At 38.1% G+C, this 9097-nt stretch overlaps 1 long non-coding RNA gene across 1 annotated transcript; it reads right to left on the bottom strand.

Moving 5' to 3' along the window:
- Positions 1-3775: 3775 nt before the first annotated feature.
- LOC127650396 (uncharacterized) lies at positions 3776-5959 on the bottom strand. The gene is made up of 5 exons (XR_007971440.1): positions 5869-5959; positions 5608-5688; positions 4873-4895; positions 4654-4718; positions 3776-3803 (listed from the first exon to the last, which is right to left on the bottom strand). It is a non-coding gene; the product is annotated as an uncharacterized LOC127650396 (long non-coding RNA).
- Between the last annotated feature and the right edge of the window lie 3138 nt (positions 5960-9097).

Here is a 9097-nt window from a genome sequence, read left to right as displayed (position 1 = left end):
TTCATGCTACTCCGGGCTCCTATGCCCTTGAGTCGACATCTCAGCTCATAACTGAACAAGTTTATGATGCGGCAGGCTGGTCCTCTCCGCTCACATTCATCAGTTTTTATGACAAGTTTGTGTTGCGATAGGGTTCTCTTCGCACACATTCATCGAACTTTATGGGTTAGATGCTTTGCTACTCCGGACTCTTATGTCCTTGAGTCGACATCTCAGCTCATGCCTGAACAAGTTTGTGATGCGGCAGGCTGATCCTCTCCGCACACATTCATCAAAAATGAATGGCTTGGATGTTTATGCTACTCCGGGCTCCTATGCCCTTGAGCCGACATCTCAAGCTCATGTCTGAGACCTCTCGTGTTTTTGTGAGTACACTGCACAACCGTAGGGGTCCGGACAGCCCCAAGTGCGGCGGCGTGGGTATTGCGTTCCCCTAGCGCTTAGCAGTGCAACATTGTAGTGAAGCCTTTTGTAAAGGGAACGTCTCAGGTTACATGTGTAACCCTTGTTCCCTGAAAAAGGCGGAACGAGATGTTGCGCTGCTTTGCCGCACTGGGACGTCCCAGGACTGCTCTTCAGAAAAAGGTATCTGTCGACACGCTGGTGACGCCTCTATTTTATAGCCTGGCCACAGGTGCATCTAATGATCTTCACCAGCCGAGGCTATAAATTCAGGTCAATGTTCATTGACGTGTTTCACACAAATTCACAGCTGCTCACAATGCAAGATTGTTCCCCTAGCGCTTAGCAGCGCAACATCTCGTTCCGCCTTTTTCAGGGAACAAGGGTTACACATGTAACCCAAGATGTTTTCTTTGCATTGTTCAAGGTCTGAAAACTGCATCTTTTTTGTTATTATGACCAGTTGCCATTTTCAGAAAATAAATGCTCTAAATGACAATATTTTTATTTGGAATTTGGGAAAAAATGTTGTCAGTAATTTATAGAATAATAATAAAAAATATTTTTTTTTACTCAAACACATACCTATCCCAGACAACAAATTAGGTCTTGCCGACGTTGGGGCGCGTGTGCCTGCCCGACATAAAGTGCCTCGGTGAGATGTCTTATGGAGATCGGTAGCTAATTGGCAAGATATCGGGAAGATGGTGGCATTAGAATGATCGCCGACCGTGAGCCAACGTAAACCCGACATGATTGCCGACCGTGAGCCAACGTAAACCCGAAATAATTATTATGACCTATGCGGCGCGATCCTAATAGAGCGAGGAAAGCATTCGGTCGCCTGCTCTCCCATTGACAACACTGGAACAGCTGATTTTCGGCTGCATCGCTGGAAACGCCACAGCATGCTTGAAAATCAGCTGTTCCAGTGTTAAGTCAAAGGGAGCGAGGCGTCTGAATGCTTTTCGCCGCTCTAGTAGGATCTCACCGTTATGTCTTATTGATTTGTTTAGGCTTACTGCTGTCAGATTGTGTTCCAAGGACACAAGTTTCCTATTGTGTATCAACAACACTCAATAACAGTTTATGTGATGTGTAATCATAAAATTTCTTCCCTAACAGTTTGAAAATTGAGAAGTAGGCAACTAGCCCACTTGCATGCGAGACTCCGTGGCTGCGCAGTCTGCAGCCACTTCATTATTTTTGAGATGGCAGGTTTTATAATAAAAAAAGTTTAAATTTAAAGTAAGTGATTGTTTTTATGTGTAGGGTGTATTTCATACACAATCTGACCACCTGGAAAATGTCAGTCTAACAGAAAAAAAAAATGGATCAGTGATTTTAAAATTAAGTTTGATGGTCATGCAAATTAGGCTACAGGAGGAAATACAGGTTTTCCGGGAGAAATAACAAAATAGGACACCGGGAGATGAACTTGAAAAATTTTTTTTTACTTTGTTTTTGCTGTTTTTCAGCATCATTTATTTTAACACTCAACAAATCAAACATAGAAAACTACAACAAAAATAAGAAATTCCCTCCAAAATATTCAATCAAGAAAAATCAGTCCAATCAATTATTTCACTTTAAGATGCTTGCTCGCCCCGCCTTTGCTGCCCCCCATTCCTGTCCCTGCTCAGCCGCAGCCAGTTTCTCACAGTCATCTCTACATCTGCCTCAGTGGAATTGTGTTGGGCAGGATTTCTTAACAAAGCACCTAAACAAAACAAAAAAAAAAATAGAGCAACAGGGGGAAAAAATAAGACAGTAGCACAAAAGTCTATATCTTTGTTTGATTGTTTCTATAAAGACAAGTCAGAAAAGATACCTGTGCATCCAGCAGGAGCTGATCTGGCAGATCTATGACCTGTGGAAAACATAAAAATATTTGTTAACAAAAATACAAAGTATGAGTGTGTCTTGTTTTTTTAATAAAACTGTGAGAGAGAGAGAGACAGAGACTTCCTACCCAAATTAAAACTGAAACAGGCAGCCAGCTACTGTAGTGACTACTCTGTCAGCCTCTAGCCTACCATAACACAGAGTAAGAAGTACAGACACATAAAACACATCATACACTAAAATATGTCTTACTTTGAGGGGTCCTGTGTGGAAGGCCTGGACGGGATAGAGGGGTTTCACGACACTGCGGCATGTTGGTGTTCACAGACACTTGAAACACAAAGCTTAAAAAGGTTAAAACAAAGATTAATGATTCTTTCAGGTAATCAGTGTCAGATCATATCGGATTCAGTCAGAATGACCATACGAATGAGGGCAGCCTTTTTTGCACTCTGCACAGCCTAGCCTACACAGAGAGAGACTTTTCTTCCTACCCTTAAAACCGAAACAGGCAGCCAGCTACTCTAGTGACTACGTGTTCGTGACTCACGTAATATGCAATGACGTTCAAAAGGTCATGCTTGACGTCGGCAGATGTACCGAGTCAGTGTTTACAAATGTGAGGAAGGAGGACCATATACACATATTCAAATGTCTTTGTGTCAGTTTATCGTTTAAAATGCCCATTTTGTGTGCGTATCCTGGGTGTTTTAATATTAAAAAGGCTAAAAGAAAATTTTCGTCAGGACAGAAGCGTGACCTTTTCAACGTAATTGCGTATTACGTGATGCCACGAACGCGCATCACAGAACAGAGCAAGGCGAGCATTTGTGCTTATAAAACGTAAACTTTTGTATTTATTTTTGAAATGACCGATCGTTTCACTAGATATGACCCTTATTCATCGTCTGGTATCGTTTAAAGCCATTTGAAGCTGCACTGAAACTGTCATTTGGACCTTGAACCATTTGGGGTACATTGAAGTCCATTATATGGAGAAAAATCCTGGAATGTTTTCATCAAAAACCTTAATTTCTTTTCGACTGAAGAAAGAAAGACATGGACATCTTGGATGACATGGGGGTGAGTAAATTATAAGCCAAAGTTTTTTTTTAAAAGTGAACTAATCCTTTAAAGCTGCAGTCCGTCGTATTTCCTCTTTGTCGAAATCAATTGGCTCGAAAATATAAAACGGCAACAGCACATCTCAGGTGTAAAATACATCCAGTAAATACAATAGCTGTTGGGAGTAACTGTACATTGCTGTGAAACATGTAAATGAAGGGAACAAACAGGGATATACATTTTGATTAAATAAGGGATTGATGAAGCAGTGGATTTCAGTATGTAAGGTAATGTTTGAGTAGTAGGCTAGTTAGATCCATCTGCTCATATATTGTGTTCCTGATGACAAACTTCACATGACTGAGATCAAAGTGAACTTCAGCTAAGAACCAAATTATAGATGAAATATTAGGGTGATGATGGTCACTGTGTACCTGTGTTGGAGCTGTAAACTGGACAGGATCTGGAATATGAGTGGGGCTGAACATTGCCTGTGGAACAGATAATCATATTATATGTAGGGAGCATTAGTTTATAGACAATTTGAAAACCCTGCAATCAATATGTATTGGACCAGGTTGTGATCTAATATGTAACCACTGGTCCCTCAGATTCAAAAGAAACCAGCCATATTGACGATATGTGCCGAACTTCACCTCTGCTATGACTCTCCTTGCTATGGCCAGCGAAGTGGCAAGCTAATTATGCTAACATTAACGCTTGCTGAAAACACATCCCGTAGCATTTTCTAACCACAACAGACGTCATAGGATACAATATCTGATTTAAAACACTTCTACAATGAGTTTACTTATGTATTATCCTCTAAGTTAGCCATAGATATATAATGTTACAGTAAGTTAGCAGCCAAGTTAACCAGATAGCTTGAGAAACATCTTGTGTAACTTAACCGTTAACGTTACTATCTCCAAAAAGTTAGCCTACATGTATATGCATCCGTTATGCATTCTACCAAATATCAAAACAAGAGATGCCAGGAAACAACTCTGGAGGCAGTGGAGGACGAAGTAAAATCAAATAAATTAAAGAAAGAACATTAATATGTTACTCGCAATTGTTGACACACAATATTACAGTACAGTCATTACCAAATGTTGAGAATTATGTTATTATGAATATCTAAGACAAATCAAAAGTCAAACTCCAAGAATGTGCCAGGCAGTTAAAAAAAAATCTTAGGATGCCAATAATCAAGACAAGCAAACAGGGGAAAGTTATTACATACGTGTGTATCGATATATATGTGCAAAATAACTTTAACTAGATTAATTAAAGATAGTGTTTCAGTTGTGTTTGAGGTTAATTAAAACACATACGTACTGTACAAAGGCAAAGACGCTGTGTAAAATTGGCTCTGAAAAGAGCCTTTGGGGTGTATGTAGCTCCTGTTGAGAAAAATAAGAAACATGAAAAGGAGTCAAATATATTGCAAATGCCTTTGTGAATTAATAAGTTTTAATGTATCTTTATTGACTAAAACAGTATGTTAAGAACATGGCAAATCAGAACTGTAGGATGACTTCTAGATTGATCACTTACAAAAATCAGATGAAAATTGATCACTGAAAAAACAGAAAAGACAATTATTCTATTTTGTTTAAATTACAAAGGTTAATAAAGGCTCTATTTTATGAATAGGCGTGTGTCCAAAAAAATAGGGTAGTGGCTGTGTGCTTGTACTAAACTGAGCTGTTTGATTGACAGGTCTACTTTTAACCTTACCATAGAAACGCACAATAAAAGAGCTGCCTTTAATTTTAAGCATGTCACTTAGATAAAATCATTAATAAATGCCTTCAGAGTGTAAGTGGTTAATATTATAAAATGACAGATGTCATTTTTGTGTGGAAATAGCCAATCCGTCAATTTTATGACCGTTTATAAGTTAGTTTAACCTGGCTGCTTAACGTTAACAGTTACCTCTCCTCAGACTGAAAGAGAAAAACAAGTTACCCTCATGTCTAAAAATACTGTCTAAATAACTATTATATATAAATATTTAATACGCGAACATATTAACAGTCAGTTAAAAACTAAAGTCAACAGTTAGTTAATAACAACAACTAACTTAACCAAGTCTCACACGTAACGTTAATCCTCCGGCGCCAATTTCTGTCATCCGTTAATTGAAAACATTTCTCAGAAAACTCGACGTTTTTCTAACAAAATAATATTTTTCAATAAAAAAATAAGTACACAAAACAAAATAAACACATACTGGCCTGAAAACTGTGAGTTTGAAATGGATAAACAACAATGGATAAACATACTCACAAGAGAGTCCGTTGGCTCTCGAGGCGATGCTGTAGACTTGATCACGCGCATAAAAACGTGCACGCGCCACATAAACGACCCCTTAGTTAAAAAAAAAATGGCAATATTTACTGTTGTAAATCACACTTGAATTTGGTCAATTTGCAAATCATACTCAAAAGACATGCAGTAGATTTTGGCCCGCGCTTCGAAATTCATTTGTAAACAGATAACATTAAAACCTAAACAAAATTTCTCACAACAAATACGTGAATAACTTACTTTTTTTTTTTAATCATAACTCATTTTGTCATTTTCATTGCATACGTTTTTATCTCTTTTTTCCTGACCCTGTTTTGGACGTCTGTTTGTTGGGGCATACGGATTTTACACAAGCTCACCAACGGTTGCGTAGATCTAGTAGCAGCAGCATGTGAAAAAAAAAGAAGCGGGATCGGCAAAATGGTTCCTCACGGTTCCTCCGCCGATCTCCGGAGTGTGCATGAATTGGAGTGGCTGTAGATTCATCCTGCCGATGGTTTACCCACCTAAGTTTTTTTGGTGTGCAGGGGAAAAACCCCTTCCGATACTTTGCCGCTGGTGCCCTCCAATTGCCAACGTTGGTAAGACTGAACGTGCTGTCTGGGATAAAGCGATGAAAATTGTTCTAAAATTAGTCGGAACTGTGATCACAAACTGATCTCCATGTGAATTTGGCAAATTTGCTGCTGAAATTGGCCTCTGCTTGCTGAAATTTGAATCAACACCCCCAGAGGTTGAAGCTGCAAGTGTGGTTTCACATATGGACACATGTGAGCTTCTGTTTCAGCGTGAAATGTTCACAGATTGGTGCCAAAAATGAGTTGTTGAGCAAGTTTATATATATATATATTTTTTTTTTTGTGCAAATTATGTAATGCAGTCAACAGGAATGCATATTTTTATTAACCATGCAACATAACCTAAATACCAAATATAAACCTTAGAGGGAAAATGCAACCTCTGAATTACTCTTAACATTGTGAATGCAATTACTTCTTGGTTTCTATGGGACCGAGCCCATGAGGCTGCTAGCTATGAGTACACAAGCTATCAGTGGCACCACAGGATCAGGTAAACACATTTAAATTAAATCTAAAGAGTCTGATGGGACAGGGAGATGTTCAGTAACTCTGCAGAATCAAATTGATTTCAGGTGACTGGAACATTCAGTAACAACATAATGATTGTAGTATTCTTGTAACAGTGCTTGTCCAATCAGATTATATGACTTAAATGAACTGTTGTATCCACATTAACTGACACAAAACACTCATAATTTGATAAAACTACAACATTAACATAGAAATAAAAAAAGAGGCAAAGTGTCATGATCTCAAGGTTAAAACAGAACTGTGATCTGTAAGAAATGGTAAAACTTTGCCACACGATGTGAAATCCATAGCAACAGGATGCATCACTGTCCCTTGAGATGAGCTGTCATTTTCGCTCTGTGGAACAATCTGACGGAAATTCCCTCTGCGATGGCATGGTGAAGATGAGGTGCATGTGGATCTTTTAATAGCTGAGAGTGTAGAGATTGTTGGTTTTCATGCTCATAACGGGGGGTTTAATGACAGGCTAGGATAACTAAATTGTTGGCAAGATTAGCCCTGACATATCTGAATGGATGCAACTTATCCTCTTTGTCATTAATATAAAGGCATTTATTTTGTGGAGGAATATGGGATTTGTAGTTTGTGTACAGCCGTAATGTATCAGACTGAGCAGATGACAAGCAGACAGGGAATAGAGATCTGACATGCTTAACACAGCAGTTAACCACAGTCTTTCCTCCATCAAGGGACCACACACAGTATGCACTCTCATTCTTCCGGTAAGTAAGGCAATCTTTTTTTTTGTCCACAGTCCCAGCCTCTCAGCCTCATCCCACTCTTGATTTGGTTTCTTATGACTGTAGTTGTCATTCACTGAAAGGCATTTCCACAGACATGTGCATTTATTTATTTTTGTCAGCAGGGAATGTAACCTACTGATAAAATGGTATACTCTGGTATAATTGAAATGAACAGACATTCATCTCAAATAATCTGTCTAAAAGAAAGTTATCCAGAGAGCTAAAATAATAAACTAAAATGTAAAAAAGTTATCGTCTAAACACCTTAGAATTTTGACCCTCCAATAATGGTTAGAAATTGCAATGACATGTTTCATGTCTACTAATTAGTAGAAGACTACCAAATTATGCACCCTTATTGTATTTTTCAAACACATAAGGTTGTTTTTGCTCTCTCTCTCTCTCTCTCTCTCTCTCTCTCTTCGTTTCCTCCCTCTGCTCCCTTGTCTACCTTTCCCTTTCTCCATCACGCTCTCCCCCTACACTACAGGGGCCAGTCATAAAGGGGAATGTGTGGCTGGGAGATAAAGAGGCTTGTACCACCCCTTGATAGCCATTTGTCAATAAGATCTAGTTCCTGTCCATCAGGCTAGCTCATAGCACTGGCTGTCAGGGACTTTCTAGGAAATTTGTCAGATTCACAAGCCTTTCATATTACCAGAGGTGGGTAGAGTAGCCAAAAACTGTACCTTTTTTAATTACTCAAGTAGAAGTGAAATTACTGACATAAATAATTGAGGAAGAGTAAGAAATTATCCAATTAAAAGAGCACTCAAGTAGTGAGTAACTCGTAACTTTCACAAATGACATAATGGATATTAACCAAAGTCTTTCTAGCAAGTCAGTCCACTGTCAACCTCTTTGGAATGCTCTTGGGAGGCTATTTCCAGTCAGAGGCTATTTCCAGTCATCCTAGTGCAGCTACTATCTACTTGAATGGAGAAAGAAAAAAAATGAAAAAACAGTTGGTCAAAATTACAATCAAAGAACATTTTAAAATCAACAACAAAATCTGACAAAACTGGTATCATAAATTGTGAAAATGAATAGTCCAGTTTTAATAAAAGTTAGGCTCAATCAAATGCATTTGTGAGATAATGTTGATTACCTCAAATATGCATTTTAAAAATCTAAGTCACACTTACTCAAGTAAATGGGGTCCAATCCATAAATGTTAAAATACTCACTGTTTCAAAAGAATAGCTGCAAGACGTAAACTTTATACCTCACATTATGCTAAAAACTAAATTTTCCTGACTTGTATAGCTAATGTGTATGCATGTTCTAGAGTTGATTGACAGGTGATGTCTGTATATAAAAGGTGATTGGCTCTTTGAACTGTACGTCAGGAACTTCATTTCTACATCTACATTATTCCACATCCTTTCTACATCGTGTGCTCAAAGCTCATTGTTAAGGCGCTCAAATTTTATATAATTATTATTTTAACAATTATTATTATTATTATTAATGGAAATTCTGTCATCACTCAACATAATGTTGTTCCAAACTCATATGACATAGAGACTGTATCACCTAGATATCACATAGAGACTGTATCTGTTCCCTGAACTCCCAAATTCAAAATTCTCACTAAATCATTTAGAAAAATTT

This window comes from Xyrauchen texanus, chromosome 1, assembly GCF_025860055.1.
Source record: "Xyrauchen texanus isolate HMW12.3.18 chromosome 1, RBS_HiC_50CHRs, whole genome shotgun sequence".
NCBI lineage: Eukaryota > Metazoa > Chordata > Actinopteri > Cypriniformes > Catostomidae > Xyrauchen > Xyrauchen texanus.
This window is presented reverse-complemented; position numbering and strand designations above follow the sequence as displayed.